Source organism: Mytilus galloprovincialis, chromosome 7 (assembly GCF_965363235.1).
Source record: "Mytilus galloprovincialis chromosome 7, xbMytGall1.hap1.1, whole genome shotgun sequence".
NCBI classification, from domain to species: domain Eukaryota; kingdom Metazoa; phylum Mollusca; class Bivalvia; order Mytilida; family Mytilidae; genus Mytilus; species Mytilus galloprovincialis.
The window spans coordinates 25,651,901-25,677,966 of NC_134844.1; the positions used below are offsets into that span (position 1 = coordinate 25,651,901).

At 32.7% G+C, this 26,066-nt stretch overlaps 3 long non-coding RNA genes across 3 annotated transcripts; 2 read left to right on the forward strand and 1 right to left on the reverse strand.

Moving 5' to 3' along the window:
* The first annotated feature begins 258 nt into the window (after nt 1-258).
* On the forward strand, nt 259-9,393 carry LOC143081592 (uncharacterized). Its single transcript, XR_012979976.1, has 6 exons — nt 259-380; nt 829-1,008; nt 7,006-7,105; nt 7,594-7,891; nt 8,237-8,305; nt 9,054-9,393. It is a non-coding gene; the product is annotated as an uncharacterized LOC143081592 (long non-coding RNA).
* A 186-nt stretch (nt 9,394-9,579) lies between these two features.
* LOC143081593 (uncharacterized) lies at nt 9,580-17,078 on the forward strand. Its single transcript, XR_012979977.1, has 5 exons — nt 9,580-9,829; nt 10,727-10,922; nt 12,135-12,294; nt 13,037-13,218; nt 16,591-17,078. It is a non-coding gene; the product is annotated as an uncharacterized LOC143081593 (long non-coding RNA).
* A 2,114-nt stretch (nt 17,079-19,192) lies between these two features.
* Nucleotides 19,193-25,784, reverse strand: LOC143082633 (uncharacterized). The gene is made up of 2 exons (XR_012980424.1): nt 25,072-25,784; nt 19,193-22,708 (listed from the first exon to the last, which is right to left on the reverse strand). It is a non-coding gene; the product is annotated as an uncharacterized LOC143082633 (long non-coding RNA).
* Nucleotides 25,785-26,066: the final 282 nt, after the last annotated feature.

Consider the following 26,066-nt stretch of genomic DNA (forward strand, 5'->3'; position numbering starts at 1 on the left):
ATATTTTGACCTTTGAAAAAATTGTAGTGCATATGAACTTTCAATTCTAGGATAAGATTTTTTTCAAAACTTCTTAGTAAAAGTGGTACAGTTTCAGCCGTAAAAGGAGTTCCTATGGGAAATTGCATTGTTAATATTTACAGAAATGTAACCTGTAAATGAAATTTGTACCAGTACGTACATCGTACACAAACAACATTATATATACAGTACAGAATTGTTTTTTTGTAAGACTTCATTTTTTTGTTATTTCTATCCGTTTTCTTAGAACGTTAGTCCAGAAGCCGTGCAGTTCTTTCAAAAGGACACTCAACCAGATAGTCAGAAGATTAAATCAGCGAAAGATGCTGAATTCCAAATCGGGAATAACCTCCTGAAATGTAAGATACACTATTTAATTGAATTTGTGTCACTACAAAGTTAGCATTTTCTAAAATGAAAATTTTATTCTATGAATGTAAAGGTTTGAAAAGTGTTACTTTCACTTTCACTTTATTACATGTTTTAGTCTTTATACAATTTCCTTATTGTATTGAACAACGTGTCTTTATTCAGTTGATATAGTCTTAACACTGTCTAAAATAAACTCATCATAGATTCCAGTATTTAAAATCATAATTTTCGCCAGACGCGCGTTTCGTTTACAAAAGAATCATCAGTGACACTCGAATAAAAGAAAAAAGAAAAAGGCAAAATAAAGTTCGAAGTTGAAGAGCATTGAGCAATTTGTCTCAACATATTCATAAGACCCTCAATATCTGTCTGAAGTGTTTAAACACTTTCTTGGTAGTCGAAACACATCAGAATGTATGCTTTTATTGTTATTAGGGCTTTGCTTTTCAAGAGTAGGAATGGTGACATGTTGCCAAAAAACGAGACAACACGAATCAAAGGAAGAATTTAACATAGATGATCAAACGCAAGATGTCAAGCCATTTCGATTTTGTGTTTTTTCAAATGATAGAACGAGTGCTAGTGAATTATGGGAAACATGTGAAAATCCAATGTGTAAGTATATCAGATATTATAAACAAACTAGTAATGATAACATATAGAATTGTTTAAATTGTATTCCTTGTCTTGTCACTGTCAAATCACTAGCATTATGTGTTGTCATTATTTGATCTAGTCATTACAGAAAAGTTATTTTATCTCGAATTTTATCGATAGTGTTCTATTCCCAAGTGTGCCATTGTGACTGAGTATAGACTTGTGCGATGGGTGGAGGATACATAGAAGGAAACTGTTATTCTGGTATGGTCGACGTTACCCCCGTTCGGTCAGTTTTTATTTTACCTATCAATGGATTTATGAAATTTATAATTGAAAAACTAATATTGCTTCAAATAATGAAGCAACGTGCTTCGACAACACTGTATTTGCAATGAGTTAACAGCTTATTTAGAACTTTTAAAAATCACGGTTATTTGGACGATTATGATGGAAAAATCAAATGAGTAATGGCAATCAGCAAACAAAGACATAAACCAAAATCTGGTAAAAGTGCAACTCTTAGAAAAAACTCTAGATCTGAACTTCGTAGAGCAAGACGGCATGAGATAACTAGACAGAGGGATGAAAAGTATGCCGAAAATATGAATACATGGTACGGAGACACCAAATCATTTTATAAGTTAATAAATAATCAGCGCAAGCAAGGAAAGACCTCTATAGCTGAAATTATAGCATAAGGAAAAGTATATGACAATACAACAGAAGAAACAATAAAGGGGTGGAATGAACATTTTGCTAACCTGCCTACTCCTGCTGCTACTCCTGAGGCTGACCATACCAACAGGGAGGCAGACATTAATGTCACCATGGAATCTTGTCTTGACGACTCAACCCCAATTTCCTTTTCAGTTTTAGAGGTCCAGAATGCTATTAACAAATTAAATAAAAACAAATCTCCGGACATTTATTGAATAACTGCAGAACATTTCATCCATAGTGGACCAGACCTGGCTGGTGCATTGACAAAAATAATTAACAACATCTGTATATCATGCGTTATCCCAGATTACATCAAGATGGGAATTTTATCACCAATTTTCAAAAAGAAAGGTTTGCCAACTGATCCGAAAAACTACAGAGGAATTACAGTCCTTCCTGTTATAGGTAAAATTCTAGAAAAATAATCGCTGCCATCCAAAACCAATTTCAGAGAGGATTCACGTCTAAAATGTCACCATTATTTTGCGCTCTTCTACTAAATGATGTGATTATCGATGCAGTATACAGAAAATCCCCTTTTTATGTAGCACTGCTCGATGCAAAATCTGCTTTTGACGTCGTAAAATATAGTAGATTATATAGGAAGTTATATCTAGCAGGGATTTCTGGTTCATTATGGCTACTTCTGCATGATCTAAGTGTTGGTGCTCAGACATCAGTTCGATGGGAAAATCTGGTCTCTGAACCTTTCGACATTAAGCAGGGAGTTAGGCAGGGAAGAATATTAAGCACAGAATTATATAAACTTTATATAAATGATGTTCTTAACCAATTAGAGGACAGTGCACTAGGATCCTATATTGGACATATTCACTGTCCTATACCAACCTGTGCAAATGATGTCACTCTGGTAGTGAATGACCATACCAATATGCAAACCCTTTTGTCAACTGTGGAGAATTACAGTCATCAGGAGAAGTATTCATTACAGCCTACAAAATGTAAAATTATTAAAACTGGGAAACCAAAAATAGAGGATAATTTTAATTTCATATTAAGTGATACATTCAAAATGTTGAAACAGCTGTACATTTAGGAATTACCCATAGTAGTAACCCGCGGCAAACCATTCCAATCCATGTCCAGGAAAACATCAACAAAGCAAGGAGAACTATGTACAGCTTGATGGGAACAGGCATGCATGGCAAGAATGGTCTTAATCCTGTAGCATGAACGTGTTACCAGTACTCATTTATGGCCTAGAAATACTATTACCAAATTCTACTCAAATGGAACCAATTGAATTCTTCTATCGGAAAAGTATCAAACAAATTTTATCTATCCCCAATAACACAACAGACATGGCCATATATATACTGTCGGGTAACACTCCAGTAATCAGTAAAATGCGTAAACTAGCCTTAGGAACCTTTGCAAACATTTCAAGACAGGAGAACTTTATAGAAAGACAAGTTGCAGAAAGACAAATTCTTATCTCAGCTGCTGTAAAGGACAGTTGGTTCACAAAAATTAGATCTTTATTAATTAAATACAGTCTACCATCAATTTTTAACATTTTAGATGAACCACCTTCGAAATTAAAATGGAAGAACCTTATCAGGAAAGCGATTGTCACCTACTGGGTTGATCATGTGGTGACCATGTCTGTCTGCTACAAGAGTATTTCTTATATTTCTACAGCTAATTATAATAGTGGTCATCTCCACAATGCTCTGGAAAGTATCCAGACTTCTGCAAAAGACATCCAACGTCTCCACATCAAACTACGACTCCTTACTGGTACATATATTCTCCAATGTAACAGGGCAGCTTTTCACCAGATTGACATCAACCCAACATGTCTTTTGTGTGAGGAGGACTCTGAAACATTATATCATTTCATCCATTCATGTCCTGCTTTAGCTTCTGCTAGAAATCATCACATGCTTGAACTTTCACACATTCTCAATAATAGCGAGCTCTGCGTTAAGTGTCGATCATTAGAAAAGGTAGAGATTAGTACACAACTAATATCGGATGCTATTGCCTTGCTCTGTAATTGTCAATGTAAATGTGGATGTACTGATTTTTTTCATCTTGTAGAGTACATTGGTAGAAAACTTTGCTTTGTGTTGCATATTAGACGTAATACACTATTATTAACATTACCGACGAATAAAAAGAAAGGTTTACTTGCAACCACTCAGTGTAAGGCGTGAATATTTAAAATCTAAATTGTTTTGTTTTAGATTTTAAAAAGTGTGAGAAACATTTGTGGGTGTTATATACACCAATCTATTTATAAATTCTACTCTGAAACCATAGATGTGCCTTTCAAAGGCAGGATATTCTTACAAGACAAGACAAGACATAGTAGACTACATAAATACATCTGACTTAATTTCATTACAATTCTGTTATAAGTGCGTTTGTTGCAGATCCGTTTAATGTTTGCATTATAACAGTGCATAAAGTACTTATACATTTTACGGCCTTTTTTCTTCAAGTTTTTGTAATGTTGTGCTGTAACACAACCGTGTCAACTTAGGGAAGGCTTATTTACGCATTCCAACACATGTTAAATAAACTTATTCTAAAAGGTTACGAATTGAATACTGTAGTTAGACCATTGAATATTGCTTTTATTGGTATTAGTATTGATTTTGTTATCATAAATTAAAAGCAAAAAAAGTAAATTGTTATTTACGTATACACATTCATGGATCTTCAATCTGTCAATACCTGTATCTTGGCATTGCGCAAGATCATTTGACTGTTTATGACGTCTTCTTAACACTTAATCCATTGGATGTTGGATGTGTACCGATTGGTAATTTTGTATAAAATGCATGATTTTTTAGTTGTTAATGGCTTTTTAACTAGCTGTCAGTAATCAGTATACGTACTTTAAGTAAGTGTCTTTTTGTTGTTGAGATATACCAATACTATGCCATGTCCACTCTGTGTTTTTGTTTGATGTCTTTCTATTTTAATTCATCTGATGAGTTAGGCCTTTTTCAAGTTCGTTCTTATGTTGTACTCTAACACCACTGTCTTACGTTAGAGGGTGGGTTGCGATCCCGCTAACATGTTTTACTCCGCCACAATCTGTATGTATGTGCCTGTCCCAAGTCACGAGCCCTTAATTCAGTGGTTGTCGTTTGTTGATGTGTTACATGTACATATTAGTCTTTCGTTCATATTTAGTACATAAATTAGGCCGTTATTTTTCATTTGAATTGTCTTACCTTTCTCATTTCGGGGACTTTTATAGCTGACTGTGTGGTAAGGACTTTGCTTATTGTAGAAGGTCGTACGGTAACCTATACTTGTTAATTTCGTGTATTGTAGAGAGATGTCTCAATGGAAATCATACCACATTTTCTTTTTGATATTAATCCATCCACATTATGTATGTGATTGTCCCAAGTAAGGAGTTTGCAGTTCCTTGGTTGTCGTTGTATATTTGTTTTTTGTATTTTTTCGTTACAAAAAGATAGTCTTCGACTTCAGACTGAATTATTATCATGTGTTCACTTGTTAACAATAATGGGGTAAAAATGAATTGCAGGAATGGAATGATTTGCAGAAATATTGCAAATATATATATTATGTTTACTGTATGTACGTATACATGACCGAAGTCAGAAGCCTTTAATTCAGTGGATGTCATTTTTTGCTTTTATAATTGTTTTTCATTTTTATTTTGTGCGTTAATCAGGCCTTTTGTTTTCTAATTTAAAATCTTTTCGGGGACTATGCAGTATGGATTTTACTCATTGTTGAACACCGAACGTTGACTTATAATAGTTGACTTCTATGTCATGTGGTCTTTTGCGAAGAGTGGTCGCATTGGCGATTATACTGCATTTTCCTACTTGTATATGGACTTTTATTTGGAATGGAGAATAATGTTTACAGTCAAAAGTTAATATCAATCACCAACACACATTTGATAAAAAAATATTCCGACTGTCTTGTTCTACCTTAACCGTATTTGACACAACTTTATAAGACTTTTTGGGTCCTTAATGCTCTTTGCCATGGAACATGTTTGGCCAAATAATTATTTTGATCTGATTGTCACTGAAGAGTCTTATGTAGACTGAATGTGCTTCTGGTGTATTAAGGTAGATTCATGGTATACCGCCATCTTGGATTGTACAATCACAGTACAAATTCGGTCTAGTTATTTGCCCAAATCAGCAAATGTGTAAACAGATTTGCAATTTAATGGTTAGACTGTTTCTTTATATAAGATAAACTTGTTAATCTATTGTGTTGTTCAAAATTTTTTAACAAATACCAAATTTTTTGATTTTATAAAATCATATTTTTCAAATGAGCCATTTAAGGGGAGATAACTCTTTTAGTACAAAATTTATACTGGGCTAATAGGGAAATTTTTTTATTTTTACCTGTGGCAATAAAACAAGTTCGGTGACACCATGTTTTCTTTTTATTTTCTTAAAACATATTATGAAAGCTATCTTCTCACAATTTATTTCAAAATTCTATCTCATAGAAATTTTTTTATGCACTCTTATGTGTTTTTTCATGAACAAACTAACCAAATTTAGGCAATTTTCAACGACTCATAGCTTGAAAAATAGCACGGTGACCCATACTTTTTATTATATTTTTGACAAAGGCATTTTAAAATCTTCATTTTGGCAAATTATAAAAAATTCTGTCTCAAAAAACATTTACTTATGATCTACCTTAAATTATTTTCCTGGTACCTTTGATAACTAATTGTACTCTTCATCATTAGAAATTGGGTTGTTTTCTCATCATTGTCACTTAGTTTTTGTAGGTATTTGTTCATTGGCAGCTTTGTTCTTATCATTTAAAGCATGTTGTGTTTAGCTATTGCAACACAGTCTTTATAACATGTGTTTTTTTTGTTATTCTACTTGCTGCTAGTTACCTAGAATTCTAAAATAAACGGTGGTACTTGTCGCCGCCAAGTATCCTTTTCCTTTGTTCAATTTCGACATCTTCATATGAGACTTCAAATGCAATTTTGTATCTTCCATAGTCAACGCGCTTGGTGCCACATCTGAAACTGAATACGAGTATACTTTCGGATCACGTAATATCATTTTCATTTTCTACAGGATTCGTGTTGTGCGACAAATAAGTTTTAATTTTTCAATATTTTGCTTTTTTTTAGTAACCGAATGTACAGCCTTTGATAGAGTTAGATATAAAGCATATTAACCACACTATTTCATCTGTGCTTATTTTTATGTATAATCCGTTCTATAGTTGTTGGATATCATTTGATAGAATCAATTTGAACATTGCTTGCATTGTTCTTTTTTCCAGTAACAACTCTGATATCAAGTTGCTATCTTAAGGCTATGGCTAAGGTTGCAGAAAGCTGGTTTGAGGACTCACTTCAACGCAATTTAGAAGACCATGCTAAGTACAGTTATTAATTTGTCAATTAAATATTAGGGTTGTTTTTTTCAGTTTATCAATTATCATTTCCTTTATTATCTACCAAATGTCGATGTAACAAAACATACCATTGAAAGTTCTGTGCATACTTATATATATATATATATATATATATATATATATATATATACTGTCTTTCTTCATACATTTGAAGGGAAAAGCAGGTATGAATAAGTTTGTTTAATTAGAGTATTCATTTTAATATTCTTTCCCGAAATGATATGTTTGATTGCGTCGATAGTTATACTGGATAAATATCGTTGTGCATCAAATCTGTGTTCTTTCTATATTAAAAAAAAAGACTCATAAAAATAGTAATGAAAAGTCGATTGCTACGGATATAGTAAATTGCAATACAGTATTTTTAGTATCAAATATAGTTCAAACTAATAACAAGGACTGAAATAATGCTAGTTATGTGCAACACGTTTTTATTACTTTTATGAATACTAGGTTATTTGCAAACAGAGCTGTACAACTTCTTGATAAACTGTTTCAACATGACGAAGAAATGGCAACTGACGCACTGGATCATGCTTCTGTAGTTTGGGAATACATTGAAAGCCCTCTTCATTTTGGGCATCAGTTTGGTATGGAAGATTTCATATCTCATACGTCTACACAGAAAGATGCAAACAAACGTCTATATTCCTATATAAATTATAAATCATCTGACATCATTTTTAATGAGAAGAACAAAAAGGACATTGACAATAATAGCCCACAGCCTGAGTGTCCAGATTTTATAAAGGTATGGCTATTCAAGAGAAACATTGTATTGGTAACTTGCATCCTGTTTTATAGTGTACATCAATTACCGATCATTACTTTAAGTATCTTAACTGGGTCGTTGAGTATTTTTTTGATTAGCTAATTAAACTTCATATGCACTTCTAGTATAGCAATGACATAACGAGACCCTGTTTTTTCTTTGTTAATTTATATTTACAATAATGGACTGATATGGTTGTCCTGACATTTTCAAAATTGTCTGCAAGCAGTGTATGTGGTGTAAGTTCATAAAACATAAAACCAATTCAACAATTACATTAAAATTAACATTTATGACCTATTTATGTATCGATTTATTTTTAAGCACCATCATAAAAAAAGCCAATGGTATAAATATTTAACAGCACCAGTTAGCAAAATGTTGATAAACGTGGTAAGTAAATCAATTGTTTATACTGGGTAGTCCCTTTACAGGATGCATAAAGTGTGAACTGTTATTTTCAAACTATGAATCAATGCCGATGAGGTGGACTGCTTGCCCCCAGCCATAATATCAGCACTAAAACAGACGATGATTATACTAACTTATAAAAAATTCTATAAAGAGAGTTTGTTTTGAATTTACTAGCCCTATTTCGCTACAGCTGTTGGCAAACCTTTAAGACCTGAATGTAATACTCACTTATAGCCAGTCATCGGTGCTGATAAAATTTATAACCTACTAATCTGAGATTTAGCGTTGACAAATATGGAAAAAAATAAGAAACTGCGTTTGAACGTCCTTATAAAAATTTGATTTTGATGATGTAATCTATTGTTTGCCAATCAACGTTTTTACTTGAATTGGTTAATCGAGAAAAAACACTAAATATGAACGAAATTATATCTTTTTTTGATAAACTTAAAAGTTACTTACTATTATTTTTTAAGTTAGTTTTGGTTGTCAAAAATTGCCTCGCATATTCAAGTATTATACTTTCTTTCATGTTTAATTGTTCATCATTCATAATGAACCATTGACAGCTTTAATGAGCATGCACAAATCAAATCAATGTATAGACACGAAATTTCTTGCGAACAAAAAATATGTAGAATTAACGATACGAATAAATACTTTTATAATACCTTATTTCTTTTTATAATTAAATGCTGAGGTATTTATGATTAGTCGTCTTTTTTAGGCATTGTATATTACAGTTCTCGCTATGTTCGTGATCTTCCTTACGACCGACATGCACTATAATTCGATATCTGTATTGGAATGGGTAGTCTCTATCTGGATAATTGGTGACTTTTTTGAAGAATGTTTTATTTCGGCAAGTTTGTTATACTTTATTGATGAGAACTTTAGTTCATTGTAGACGACATATCAAAATCATGTCAATTAATTTAAAACTACCACATAAGAAATCAATTATGGTGTTTTGCAACGGGGAGCTTACGAGAAGAAAATAAATATTATCTACAGACTACTCACTGCACAAAAGTTCAAGCTAAGTTTGAATACCAATTTAGAGAGAAGTGCAATTTTAATTACGAGTGTATGATTCTAAACAATAATCTCCTGCAAATGGCTGTCTCTTTTTAACTTTACTTAATTAATAGGTTACCAGAACTACAAAATCTTAGTTATCAACACTCTTCTACACACCTCCATAAATGACAATTTTCTTTTCTTTTTATTAAATCTATTTATTCATAGGTACGACCAAGGGATGGTAACTGTTCGATTCAACGAGTATTTCTATATATTTTTGACATATGGAACTTTATGGACATTGTATGCGATGTTATGTACATCACTGCCTTCCTTATGCATGCAGTTGGTCCCGAGGAAATACATAATGATACTAGAAGAATATATAGCTTGGCATTGTTTCTTATGTTCCTTCGCCTATATAATATTCTTTTAATGTTTAAAAAAATTGGTATCATCATTATTATAGTCAAAGAAATGGCAAGTATTACGTAGTACGCTGATTTATGTTTTATCTTGTTTGAAAATTTAGTACAGTATCATTGGTCCTCACTTTGTTATCTCAGTATGTCCTGTTTCTTGAACTTGCTAGACTTCTCAATAATAAGTTACATTGTTCACAATAACAATTTCAAATGTATTGAAGAAATGTATTTGTTTAGCACTGAGCTCATTTAACAAAAATATATCGAAACCCGTTTGTTAGCGCCACATCGACCAATACGATAAATATAAATCAACAATAGTTTTTATTGGGTTTAATTACACCGTCTGTTTGTCATATTGTTGTATTTTTTAATTTTTTTTTTATGTTAAACGAAAAACAATCGTATTGTCAAAATTGATGAAAAAAGGAGAAGGAAAAAACAAACATTATCAAGGAAAATTCAAAACGGGAATTAATTAACGTACTGTAATTTAAAATCACAAATAAGTATATTAGGTGGTACCTAACACTACAGGGAGATAACTCTGTAAAGTCAGCTAAACGTTTTAATTACGTTGTGTTGTAAAAGGAATAGTAAGCTTCCCAATGATCAAAATTGATGTTTGTCAAACTGCTATATAACCAGTGTATTTTTTTCTGACAAAACAGTTGGTTCCAAATTATTGAAATTTTTATATTTTTGTTAAAGGGTCAAAGTGAATACTTTGACAAAATTTTGTGAAAATTAACTGAGTCAAATTGATTTTAGTGAAAGTGTTTGGTACCACCTTAAGGAAATATAAAAAAAAAAATAGAATAACTTTCCGGAGTGAAATATTTATTCGGTATCTTTATCTAACAAAGATAATGTATTTTCAGTTTTTACACATTGTTAAAGTAATGAGGCATTGTTTTTGAATTGTTCTGTTTAATATGAATATATGTTTCAGCTCGTGGATTTATTGTATTACTTAGTCATTCTGGTGATTTTGATATTAGCTGCTGGTACAGTTTATCATGCAAACATTTATACAAATCATGATGTCAAACCATTTCCAAACGGAATTCAGAACTGGCGAATTTGGACAATTCTCAAGACACCGTATTGGCAGGTTTACGGCGAGCCGTTCTTAGATTTACTGGAAGGTCTGTATACTAATGACACTATGATAACCGAGTAAAATCGGATTGATAAGAATATGAATTACCTCAGCTGTATTCGGTACAACTTTTTGGAATTTTGGATCCTCAATGCTCTTCAACTTTGTACTTGTTTGGCTTTATAGAAATATTTTGACATGAGCGTAACTGATAAGTCTTATGTTGACGAAACGCGCGTCTGGCGTACAAAATACTTGTCTTAAATCTATTTACTATATAATACAGACATTTACGATGTTTTGCGATTTAACTGTATGCGATTGATCTTAGAAAAGACTTACAATGCGTGTAATAAAAATGTACATTGTGTTTGCGAGTTAATAAAATTGTTTTCTTGTTTACAACATCATATTCTGAAAATACCTTTACCACAGACACTAGTGATCAAGACTACGTTTTTGGCATATTTTTGTGAAAAGAAAAAAAGGTGCGAATGTTGAATATTCGAAAAAATAATTAATAATCGCCAAATTTTAAATGGCTTATATATCGAAAACAAGCACACGAATTTAGTTTTACTAGCGACTTTTTTCTCAACAATTATGTATTAAAAACATCCGTACAGTTAACTTCAATGGATAGTCATCTGCATTTTTTAGATTACACTCCTTGTACCTTGTTGTAGGTTTTGTCCATTTGCCATTTAAAAAAAAATCATTATATTGGATTGTACAATTTTTCGATGAATTAGTCTCACTATTTCATAAAGATAAGTGACTGTTTCCTTCTGTCAAAACTAGTGCTAGTACATCGAAATTACTGAAAAGACTTTTGTTCATCATAACTTAAATACTTATTTTCGAAACCCTGAAAGTTAATATTGTAAGCGACAGTTTAATTTAACGGACACAGAAAAGCACGAATCATTCAGTAACATTTTCCACTGGGATAAAAAAAAAATATTTTATTGCCAAGCTTAAGCTCTCTTTTTTGTATTTTTTTTCTAGCTAATAATGTGCTAAATCCAAGTTTCCGTTACAAAACGTTATTTGATGCTAATATGTGCATCGTATTAGAATCTAAAAAGGTATTCATCAAATATGTATTCAACCATTATTTTCTCAGCGCATATTTACATAAAACATTATAAGGACTAACATTGAAATGTACAATGAAAACACTGATTACGGTTGTTTGTAAACAAACTATATGTATCACACATTAACTGAATTTCTTTACACTTGTCTCGTTTTAAAGCATCAGATAACGGCATTTGTACAGATAATGTAACAATTTGGAGTAATGATCCAACGGTTGAGAGGTGTCCTACCAGAGACTGGATAACTTCTGTAGTTGCCGCATTCTACATGATGCTGTCTAACTGGCTTTTATTAAACATAGTCATAGCTATGTTAAGGTTTGCATGAATATTTTTATCATAAATGATACCTGTAAATTATGTTACTAATTAGAGGGAGTACTTTTCCCTTTTTCATTTTCATAGCAACAGTTATAAAAGAGGGACAAAAGATACCAAAAGGGACAGTCAAACTCATAAATCTAAAACAAACTGACAACGCCATGGCTAAAAATGAAAGAGACAAACAAACAACAGCACATATGACACAACATAGAAAACTAAAGAATAAACAACACGAACCCCATTCAGACTTATATTTTTCAATATAAGTGTATATTGAAAAATATTCAAAACTATAGCGTGACCAGATACCTGTTAATCGACGTTACATTGAATTCTGAATCAACAAATCATTTGAAATAGAATTATCTAAGGAATGCTGATGCAGTATTTGACTCAATCCTATGTCTAAATAATATGAAAGTATTTTATCAAATAAGCGTATATATATATAAGTGTACAAGATCTTCTTCTAAAGTAACATAATTTCTAAATAAATGGCAACCCATTTAAAAAAAATGCTACGATGCAAGTACAGAGAATTATATACATCTCCATTAACCTACAAACATTCAAATCACTTCTTTATCTCGTTTTATGACAGTTGAATTTCATCGTCAGAAAATTGAACTTATGGTTAGTATTGAATATATGACTTAAAATACATTGCGTTGAATAACATGTTTCTGTGTCTTGCCTCAATATACAGTGTAAACGATATATTTGATTTTATTTGCAGCGCACGATTCAACTTAATTACAGCAAAGTCAAAACAGAAATGGCGATACCATAGACATTCAGTGGTTATGTGTTATGAGAATAGAATACCTTCACCAATAAATCTTGTCATGAGGCCATTAAGCTTTTTCTGTTATGTAGCTAAGTGCCCGTGCTGTTCTTGTGTCAATGAAAGACCAAAAGGCAGGTGTTTATTCTTGTTTAATGTTTGATTACGATGAACCCGTAAGGATATTTTAAAAAATATACCGTCTAGATCTGCTTATATCAAAAATTTGTTCACTTGATTTTACATTTCTAATGTACATTCTTTCACAACTTAATGACAAACGTGTATTTTACTGTTTTTCGTTTTTTAATCATATTCTACGTCAAACATTTGGATAGTTTTTCAACTGTTAGGTTTTTTTTACTTTGTTCTGTATTTAATACTTTGGATACCACTGGTATAGCAATGAGAACATTTTTGCACTATACATATAGATTACAACTACCATATGAATGTGTCGGTCCTTTGTAAGAAACCTGTAAAACAGGCCTTGTAATTTTTTGGTGTATATCTTGATTTCCCGATTGTACATTGATGTAGCCATTAGTTTTCTTGTATATATTGTTTAACATTTGACATTTCATGGCTATTTCTAACTGATTTATGTTTAGTTTTTTTCTGATTGTAAAAATGTTGTATGGTTATAAGCTTTATTTCTTTTTCATCATTTTGTCTAGAGCTGGTGTCTGATTTATACCAATCATACCTCCCTTTTCTTTTTTTATGAATAATGACAACAGTTTGGTTTTAATTTTCATTTATGTATGTACATGTAACAATATAAAACAGTATATATACATGTATAATCTCATTCCATCATTAATATTGGTCATTGTCGGTATATATTTATCTTTAAGTTTAACAATGTACTGTGAAAGAGCTATCTTCTAACAGATACTTAGTATATAATGGTTATTGTGAAACCACTGATTTAAAGGACAATTTTCACTTATTGCCCAAAATAGCCTAAACTATAAAACTCCAAAAAGTTCTCAATTTGGTTCGTAATTTGGGTCTATTTCAAAAGTCTTAACACTCAATAAATCAGTTCTTTTCATAAAAGTACATTTTACGTTCCAAATTTGTCAAAATGTGATGATTTTGGGCAATTTTCAGACCTGAAAGCTTTAAGCCTCAGGAATAAAGATTTGGCCGCTACCTACATGTACCATCCAAAATGTTTTGTAACCAAAAGAATCCAAATCTGATATATATAATTCATCAATATAAAAACTTTTTAGATCTTGGATGGCAGCCAAGTTTAATTATGCCTAAAACAATTAAAGTTTTACCATAGTTATCTGTGGTATAATTTTCACAATTATTCAATGGTTTTGTTGTGTCTGATTTTCGAATAGAAAAATAAAGATGGCAAGACCTGAACGATGCCGCCTAATTTTTTTAAGTAACATATGAACAACAGAGTCAGTGTGGGGCCACTAAGCTAAACTGCCCGCTTTGCACCAGCCAATATAAATGAATGCCTAGGGTGGGAATCGAACCCACATACGCCAACTCTGTTGTCCCTATATTTTTTTTTTAAAATAAACAAAAACAAATTGTCAAGAACAAATTTAAAAATATAGCGCTCATAGGTTTGTCTCAATAATGATTTGCTTAGTTTGCTCATGCAGTATCCCAATATTGCTCTCAATAGTATAAATAGGCTCATGTGTGCTCAAATAACCATTTAGATTAGTCTCAATATTGATATATATCTAACTCAATTGAGTAGATCTAGCTCAAATTTTACTCAACATATAACTGATCATATTTGCTCAATTTAAGATCTCATGGGTGCTCATAGATAAAGTTAACTGATTGTATTTCTCATAGATATAACTAATCATATTTGCTCAATTCAAGTTCTCATATGCATGTATGTGTGAACAAATGTCTAATATAAGTTACTAAAATTTGACATGAATATGGTTACACATTTAAATTAAATAATGCTGTAGAGTATGATAAGCACAAGTATGTCATCAAATTATCATATAATTTTGGCGATACATGTCATGTTTGGTCAAAATAAATTTATACAATACTACAAGCTAAGGAAGACTTAAAAAACAGGACAGTTAATCTATATTTATATCTCCAAAACTGTAAGGTTTCTCCCAATATATCTATAGTAATTCAGTAAATGGGATTAACCCAAATTCTGACATTTCAGTGTAAAGTAAGACTCTTGATTTTACGAGCAAGAGTCTTTATACACTCAAAAAGAGTCCAACTCTATTGGAAGAAGAAAAAGTCGAAGATTCTCTGAATATTATATGAACAATAAATCCAACCAATAATTATATATTAGAATTACTTACATAGACATAGTCAAAGTCATTACAAATTCCGCGTATTTTCCAGTCAAGTGACATATTCACATATAATAATGCAACAAACTAAGTCGGAGAAGGAGCGAAAATCCGAAACAGTATCTTACAAAACAGAAAATAGTTCCGTGTGTGTGTCCAAGTGATCAATCTACTTGTTATTTACGAAGAAAAGAAATTTGACTCCAAAAATTGTTGAGATCTTTATAAAAACAAATTGTTGTTATAAAAAATACACAAATAGTAACCTTATCTTTAAAGGCCTTGCAGGTTCTTGTTACTTCTACCCAATCTGCTGGTATTTTCAAAATGGCTGCGGGCCGGGCGGGACGTGACCTGATAATTTATTTTAATATTATGACAGATTAAATTTTCCTGGTTTTGCTACGTTAATATTATAGACAAATATGCTACAAACGGTTTAAAAAGGTGACTCCAAATCAAATAATTGAAATATAATTACCTTTCTGTGTATAAATGTGTGAATTGATTTCCTCTCGATTTTCTACACGCTCGCTCTTGCCCTCTTGCGCACTCGTGGTATTCATCCGCAACAACAATTTTTCGACACATCATTGATATTGAAGATCGTTTGATTAATATACAAATATTTCTAACGACAAAACATTTTCATATTATAAATTTTGCATTAAGAAAAATTAAAAAAAACTGAGTATCCATTGAAAACATGAATTTAAAAGAAGCGATACGGAATTTTATTCTGCACTATATAGGTCCGCGGGTCTATAATGTCGGTTATTATTCCAACACTAATTATATATGCATCTCTTTGATCTTTGAAAAGTAGGCGATGGCAATACACCCGAGGCCCCCTCAGGGGCCTCTGATGTAAAAAGGGTCCAATACATATGAATTTACGTGAGATGTATAATGTAACATCCATTATTATGCATATATCTGAGTCTGCGCTAAGTATAGATATATTCTCGAGAATTTTATTACGATGTTGTTTACAAATTGAAAGAAGCACGTAATAATAGAACTAAGGGTATATCATTGGTTTTTAGTTTCATAGCGTTTCTTTTAGAATTTCGTATGAATTTTCTAATTTACTATCTATTTATATGTCGGGACTATTCAAACGTTTACTGTCGTTTATATTTTGTTTTTGCTTAGTATCGATCTAATTCATTATAAACAAATTTATTTCAGGTTATACGGAGAAAATGTTGAAAAAGCAGAAAGACCTTGCAAAAGAGATAATAAGAATTGAAAATGGCGAAACTTAAAATTCAGAGCATTCAAAAAGTTTTAGCAGTGTCTCGACGCATGTTGTATTCTTCACGTGTTCGTATAATGTTTACACTTTTTTGGAATTTAAACCTTTATAGACCTATTGTCACAAAATATTAATCAACCTTTTTGATTTTCTTGGTGAATCGATATGCAACCGGTGTTAGATAAACTGACATCAATATAACTGTTAAGTGTCTTCAAATATCAGCCGTATGTGTACAAGGAAAAGAAACGTGTGTACTGTGAGCTGGGTTAGTTCGAAAGCTTGGTGGTAACGTCCTACTTACATAAAACTAGGCTAGATAGAATCGTAAAGAAGTAACAGGACAATTACTTACTAGCTATTAAACTTTAAAATGGGAATACTTAATTACGGTTTAGATTTGCAAAAGGTCAAGCTTTTCGTAGTTTGTTTATGTTTATGTTAATCTTAACAAATGCTTTAGATTTAAATCCGTTTTGTCAAATACTTAGCAACAACATATATAAAAAAGAAGATGTGGTATGATTGCCAATGAGGCAACTGTCAACAAAAGACTAAAATGATACAAACATTAACAACTATAGGTCACCGTACGGCCTAAAACAATAAGCAAAGCTCATACCGCATAGTCAGCTATAGAAGTCCCCGATATGACAATGTAAAACAATTCAATAGTTATCAAAGGTACCAAGATTATAATTTAGTACGCCAGACGCGCGTTTCGTCTACATAAGACTCATCAGTGACGGTCATATCAAAATATGTATAAAGCCAAACAAGTACAAAGTTGAAGAGCATTGAAGATCCAAAATTCAAAAAAAGTTGTGCCAAATACGGCTTAGGTAATATATGCCTAAGTTTTTATTGAAAACAAAAGTTTTGTAAACGGGAAATTTATAAAAATGATCACATTATTGATATTCATGTCAACACCGAAGTGTTGACTACTGGGCTGATGATACCCTCGGGGACGAAACGTCCACCAGCAGTGGCATCGACCCAGTGGTGTAAATAGTTGTCAAAGGTACCAGGATTTCACACGAGAAAACTAACGGACTTGTTTAAATAAAAAAAAATAAACGAAAAACAAATATGTAACACATAAACAAACGACAACTACTGAATAACAGGCTCCTGACTTGGGACCAGCACATACATAAATAATGTGGTGGGGTTTAACATGTTAGCAGGATCCCAACCCTCCCCTTACCTTGGAAAATGGTATAACAGTACACCATAAGAACGAACTATAAAAATAAACGTTTAAAAAAAAAACGATTTCGATTACCCAAAAAAAATGTTTAAAATTTGTACATTTCCCTTTAATTTAGCCATTATTTTGCACTTCAATACTAAATGCAATCTGTCAACTAACTTTAACGATGTACATGTCAGTCTGGCAAGTTTTATTTGACCTTGACCTAATTTTCAAGGGTTATTGCCTAATGTTCATTTATTGTGCTTTTGACTGTTTTTCTAATATTATATACAAAAGTTCAACTGTCTTTGGTTAATGGAAATATTTAACGATGCATATAAAGGCAACAGGGTTCATTGCTAAATTGTGTTTGTGTTTTGGTCTATTATTTCTTAACTTTAATCAACTAATCAACCATATCTATATTTGATTTATGAATTAAAAGAAAGGTGTATGTGTCTATCTGACTTTACTTACTTCATTTAATGTTTCATTGGTCAATTTTCAGTTTTCCTGGTTAACTTTGTTTCCTAAATACTATTTTCATATACGCATTTGCATGTAGGGGCCAGTTGAACCACACCTCCGGGTTTGGTATTTTCTCGCTGTATTGAAGACAGATTGGTATTACTACCATTTCTTTTTTAATCAAATAATAAGTAAAATGTTTACAAAATTTCCTTTGTACATGTTCGTTTATTTTTTATACTTTAGTTTATTTATGATTAATCAAGACATGGTATATTGTTCGTTCGCATTTTATGTGGACACATATCCATAGAATAACAGGCTTCAACTCATTATATTTTAATTTGAGACCCTCGATTTTGTTGTTGGTAAATTTGAAACAAAAGTGTACTTAATAATGTATGCTATGGTCGACTCGCTATTATTTGGGTTTTTTTTATTTCGTAAACTTTCGTTCAAAGGCACGATTGTGCTCTTAGATATAACTAATGTATGACATTAGTTAAAATGCCATGAAAAAATCAATACGCATGGTTTTGCATCATTTATCCTCTAGCTCTAAAGGACATGGAGGGCAAAAAAAACTTGCTTTACAAAAATAGCCTTGTGATTTGGTGATGGCCGCTTTGCTTTGCTTTTCAGCAGTTTTAAATGTTGTATGTACATTTCATTGTTATTAGGGGTGGGCCTTGGTGGTCAAGGTCACATATGCTTGCAATTCATCTACCGTGTCAATATCATGTCAGCGCTACCTTCCACACGCTCCAAGTGCATTCGATTCGGTTATGAATTGACTATGATTGTCATTTCTCCTGCAAATGATGAGTGGTCTTTCACAGGTAGTCCAGTTTCCTTAACCAATAACTAAAGTAGTTAATAATTTCTATTAATAAAAAACATAATATCAAAATATTTACATACACAATAAATCACTCAAAATTACTCTAATCAGAAAGATTATACTATATTACATAACTTCTTAATACAAAATAACTAAAAACTTATACTTGATTTGGGTTTGGGGCAGACTCAGCATTTTCTAAATTACTGACATAATTAAACTCGGTGTAGCAGCTATTGGAAAGCTTTTAGAACATAAGAGTAAGTGTTTACTCACTGTAAATGCTGTAGCTTAGGCTACAAGAGCCGGAATAACAATGTCAGTAATGCACATGGAAGTAATGCTCAACTCGGTGTAGCGGTCAACTCGGTGTAGTTAGCTACAAGAGCCGGAAGCAATGTTAGATGCTACTCGGTGTACCCAGAACTACAAGAGCCGGAAGACAAGTGTGCTACAAGAGCCGGAAGAGCATTACTTCAAATTGATGTGGATGAAGATAGCAAAACTGCTAGACAAATTTAAAAGCCCATTCAAATATTAATGTACATGTACTGTACATGGAAACAAATGAAAACTACAGAATTTTGGGGAATTAATGAATTATGTATTCCCATTACCAGATTAATTAATTAATACGGCCAATATGGCTTTAACAATTTTAACTGAATCTGCCCAAAGTACATGCATATAGTCGACAAGTGTAAATACATACAATAATCATGATAATGTACTAAATTAAAAGGATAAATATATGAAAAAATATTCACAAGAAGTTATATGTTAACAAAGCAACATTAAATGTGCTAAACAACATTCAAAATTTATGGAAGAGCGGCGGGGATGGTAGTGGCTGTATAAACTTTGATAAGACACAAGACCTGGCAGTAACAATGTTAAACAATCAATGATGTCATAATTAGTTATCAGCCAATCAAAAGCCTTGAAAATCAGAACTAAAAATAACTGTCTTATAGTTGAGTCTATAGGAACAATTTAACAACATAAACATGACTTATACTTATAAGTCTTAATTTATTTTGTAAATACTAATTAGAATAGAAAACCATGTTGATCCTTCAACTGTATTCTTATCCCACCAAATATAGTAATAGTGTTGTATTGTAATTCTGAGATCAATCAGCATACATGTATAGTTGTAGATGTTCCTGATGTTTTAGTGTTCATAGTGTACTGCAAGTAATTTCTCATTGTGAGCTCTGTAGAGTCTGACAATAAACTAAGTGTATATACATATGCCTAGAAGCAAGAAACAACCTAAGACAAAACTCTATAAGATAAACCAAGTATGTGCACAGCTTAAAAATGATGCCATATATTCTACTATAAGGCATAACAGGTTACTGAGTACTGTAAAGACTCTGCTTAGTATCATCCTATGCATTGACATATACCTCATATTTGCAAGGGAGTGCAGCTTCTCATATACCAATTTCTACATTTACATGTATGGATAATTTGACGACGGATCTTACCACTAGTATAGTAATAAGAAAGGTGATGTCGACTTACTATTTTGATTCTCGATTATATCACTCCCTAATGTAATAATTAGACAAAACTAAAGTAGTTAATAATTTCTATTAATAAAAAACATAATATCAAAATATTTACATACACAATAAATCACTCAAAATTACTCTAATCAGAAAGATTATACTATATTACATAACTTCTTAATACAAAATAACTAAAAACTTATACTTGATTTGGGTTTGGGGCAGACTCAGCATTTTCTAAATTACTGACATAATTAAACTCGGTGTAGCAGCTATTGGAAAGCTTTTAGAACATAAGAGTAAGTGTTTACTCACTGTAAATTCTGTAGCTTAGGCTACAAGAGCCGGAATAACAATGTCAGTAATGCACATGGAAGTAATGCTCAACTCGGTGTAGCGGTCAACTCGGTGTAGTTAGCTACAAGAGCCGGAAGCAATGTTAGATGCTACTCGGTGTACCCAGAACTACAAGAGCCGGAAGACAAGTGTGCTACAAGAGCCGGAAGAGCATTACTTCAAATTGATGTGGATGAAGATAGCAAAACTGCTAGACAAATTTAATAGCCCATTCAAATATTAATGTACATGTACTGTACATGGAAACAAATGAAAACTACAGAATTTTGGGGAATTAATGAATTATGTATTCCCATTACCAGATTAATTAATTAATACGGCCATAAATCAGATTGAATACATGAAATGTATGCGGTCTGAGTGCCCCAAAATTAAGTAAAAGTTATAACAACCAAAGATATAAATCAAAACAATACATTTATATACATGCAATCTTATCATTGTTAATACATGTATCATACTACACTACATAAGTCCTAATTATTCCTAAACCTAAATGACGACAGACATAGAAGTGATCCTAGATCGATCCGCAATATAGTATACTGTAAAACTAGTACAATGTATCTCATATAATAATATATAGTTATATAATGATTGACAAATTTGCCAATTTTATCAATTCTTTGCTAAAGAATTTTGAGCTCTTTTCAGGTCAGACTCTGAAATTTTTATATATCTACAGTAAGCATCTGAAGACCATCTTCCCATAACTTTTATCAAGTGGTCTTCAACCTGAACTGAACCGGCAGTTGTCGCTGCCCCTATACGAAAAGAATGGCCACTGTAATAGGTAGAGTCAATACCTAAACTATCTAAAGCATGTTTGAATAAAGAGAGAAATTTAGCTCTGGTGACAGCAGCCCCAGTTAAATCGACAAACAATGGAGTTTCAGGAGACGGATTCCTTTGAAAGCGATTATTCATATACAAACAGCATATCCTATGTGGGCAAATCTCAGTACCTGTTTCAAAAAGTTTAATAGTCACACCTTGTCTAAAAGGATCTGTTTTAGAAATTTTAAGCTTAAGATGTATACTGTCGCTTAGAATAGTAATATCTGAAATGCATAAATTAAAAGCTGGATCAAAATTTCCACAACTATCAACTGTGAATTCACCACATCTTAAAAAACCAAAAAATGCAACTGTACACATAGTTTCTAATAATAAATTCTCATAACTACTGTTCTGGCGCAGCCAGAGACAGACTTTCTGTAAAATATCAAAAGTTATAGGGTACCTTGGTTTAGGATTGGTTTTATAAGTACGCTTTACTCCATTCAGTATAGCTTTGAGTCGTCTTAACTTAGTTAAATCAGGATAATTAATGTTAAGTTCTAAACATTTGAACCTAATACCACACAAATACAATTTAATAGTACTATAACTTATATGTAGTCTACTTGTACAATAAGCAACAAAAAGTAATAATAACTGTTCATTGACTGGTACACAGCCAGGCAATATTAAAGAAACAACACCAGTTAATAACAAAAAAGAAGTGTATGATCTAAAACCAGTTTCATAAGTTTTTCTTGTGCCTGTAGATATTGCTGCCTCCCACAACTGGCTAACTACGGTGTCGAGCTCCATAACACAAGTTGAGGAGGAGGAACTTTGCACGGAACCTCCTGTGCTTCTTTTGCAAGGCGACGAAATTTGTTTATCTGCAAACGAGACAAAGCATCAGCTTTAGAATTAAATTTTCCTGGTACATGTTTAGACAAAAACACAAAATTTTGTTGTGCAGCAATTAATGTAAGTCTCCTTACTAAAGGCATTATATGAGCTGATTTGGAACGTCCTTTTTTCAAGATGGCTACCGTAGCCTCATTATCACACATAAAAATTATTCGTTGCTTTTTCCACATGTGTCCCCACAAAACGGCTGATACCACTATAGGGTACAATTCTCTAAAAGCTATAGATACTTCTTTCTCATCAACTACTAAATTTGAAAACATTGATGGCCATGATTCAGCAAACCACAGTCCTTTATAATAGCCACCAAAACCGATAGAACCAGAGGCATCTGTATATAAACACAAGTCATCAGAAGTTATATTTTCTTTGTTATAAAACATGCTGACACCATTCCAATTTGAAAGAAAAAAGAGCCACATTCGAATGTCTTCCCTGCATTCACATGTTAGTTTGATATAGTGGTGTAACGCCTTAACTGTTGTTGACACTAAGATCAGATGGGATACAAATGTTCTCCCTGGGATGACGACTCTAGATGCAAAATTTAAATGGCCTAGTAATTGTAACACCTCCCGTTTTGTGCAGGATTTTTTAATCAGAAACTCTTTCAAGAAAGTTGAAATTCGAATAAGTTTATCGTTTGGCAGTCTTGCCTCCATTAAATTTGAATCCAGAATAATTCCAAGATATTCAATAACTGTGTCTGGACCTGAAGTTTTATGTTTAGCCATTGGAATCTTGAGAGTGTCAAAAATGTAGTATAATAAATCCATATTTCTCTGTCCACATTTATGTGGATGTTCAAAAGTTATGAAGTCATCAAGAAGGTGCAAAATGAATTCTATGCCAAAATTATTCTTTGCTATCCAACATACTGCTTGCGACAAGTTATCAAAAATTCTTGGGCTTGATCGACAGCCAAATGCAAGTTTGGTATAGAAATAATATTTTGTACGCCATTTAATACAAAACATGTGCCACTGTGAGGGTAATACTGGCATTAACTTGAACGCATCAGAAATATCGGTTTTACACATGGTTGTGTATCTTCCTAAATTCTGTATAATTTGAATTGCATCGTCAATGCGCACATATGATAAAGAGCAACTATCTTTGTCAATCATGTCGTTAACACTTTGATGCACAATATTTTCATGTGGGGAAGATAAGTCTACTATAAGTCTTGGCTTTCCTGAATATTTTCCTATTGCAACACCTATTGGGCTTACTCTGTATTGCTGAAAATGCAATTCCTCAAATGGCCCTTCTAAAAACCCTTTATTAACTTCACTTTCAATAAGTTTATCAACAATATCTGGTTGAGTAATAGCTGATCTTAAATTTCGACATTCTTTAGTAGGAACATCTGTATTAGAAATTAAGGTATCGAAACCAAAAGCACGGCCATGGCATAAATAGTTTACAAATTGTTTATCTGGATGATTATGTAACTGTTGCTTTAACTCATTTACATTAATTGGAGTATCAACTTTTTCTCTCTGGTTAAAATCTAGTCATTTATTAATATTGTCTGTGTTGTTTTGTTTTGGATTTTTCTTTCCTGGACACCTGAATGCTGCATGGTTATTAGAATAGCAAATAGAACAAACATGCGCATATTGACATGGTTGCCTATTACACCTCCTATCATTAAAGTTATTACAGATTTCAGTTTCATTATGAGTTACTCTTTTTCTACCATAACGGTCCAAATCCTTCACAGCAAAAGTTGAACTTTTAGAATAACTAGCTGTGTTGGCCACTTTGTTTGTTACTGTATTTTGAATTTGTGGACAAAATGATGACAAATGCATGGTAGATGCGCAATTAGAGCATGAATTGACCTTAGCATTCCCTGCAACCATACTTAACATAGTGGTATCTTTGATGGACCAATCAACTTTAATGTTGCAGTCTCTCAATGCTGCTGCTGCCCTGGCTGAAAATTGACAATGGTAGTCATAAAACTTAGCCCCATATACATTGTATATATCAATAATATTGGCCTCGTATCTGTCCAACTCAATTCTCCTATTAGTGAATTTCGAACACATCACTCTCTTGTATTTTCCAAAGGCAGTTATGAATTCACTAATGGTCAAAGATTTGAGAAGCCTAGTGTCTTCGTGGTAAGATAAGTTGACTGTTATAGACCCTTGTTGTTGAATAATGTTCTTGTCGGCTTCATGTTTTGGAATTAACAGGGCCGCTAAGTTAACATCTTTCCCTTCCCAAATGCGTTTCTTTATAGCATCAGAAACAATGTCTACATGGGGAATACATTCTGATGGAACCCCGAATTCTGATATAGGAAAGAGATACCCACCATTTAATGGGAAAGCCTGGCTACATGGAGATTCAGCTCCTGCACTGGTGCTTGGCCTTGGACCGGGATCGTTGTTTCCCATGGCTGCGTATGCAGTGCTGAGGTTGTTATCCTCAACGCCAACGGTTACTGGTTTGTCATTGATGTTAATTAATTTAATAACTGTCTGCTGTAAACCCAGCATCGTTCCTTGCATGGACTGCATTGAATTTAACATCCCTGTCATAACTTCATTGTTGACATTGGCACTGGGCGCCGCCATATTGGATGACGTAGATCCGGTCGTTCCACTCTGGAAATTCATCCGCGGTTCTGTCACGGATCTGCTCCTAGCCGAATTACTTCCGCTGTCCGAGATTAAATCTCTTTGATCGGGAGCTTGATTAGAACTGGCAATTGTAACTGAGTTCAAATTAGAACTTGCATCAGCAGTAGATGTACTTGGTGCAATGTCTGATGATGCTGATGTCTGTGAGGTGTTGCCTGTCATCTGTTGGTCAGCTGGGGCGATGTTCCTACGCGAGATGTTATCCATGTAAATCTTCTTAAGCATGTTTTTTCCCAGAGAAACAGGAACAAAAATGTTAATACTTTCCAATTCAACTTTCAATTTGTTAGCAGTCCAGTTAGCTGGGTCGGAACTGTTCCACTGATTAGACCTCTGTCTGAAACGAGGTGCACGGCGATCGGCCATGATCACTGAAAGGTCAATGTCCGAGTGTTTATGATTTAATAAATTCCACTTCGCAAATAATCTGATAACAGTTATATCCTTGGAAAACGTATAAATATCGAATGATGATAATAATGTCAATAGTGTAAATAAGTTGTAATAAAATATAGAATGTTGTATATAAACTCTGTATAAACTTTGATAAGACACAAGACCTGGCAGTAACAATGTTAAACGATCAATGATGTCATAATTAGTTAACAGCCAATCAAAAGCCTTGAAAATCAGAACTAAAAATAACTGTCTTATAGTTGAGTCTATA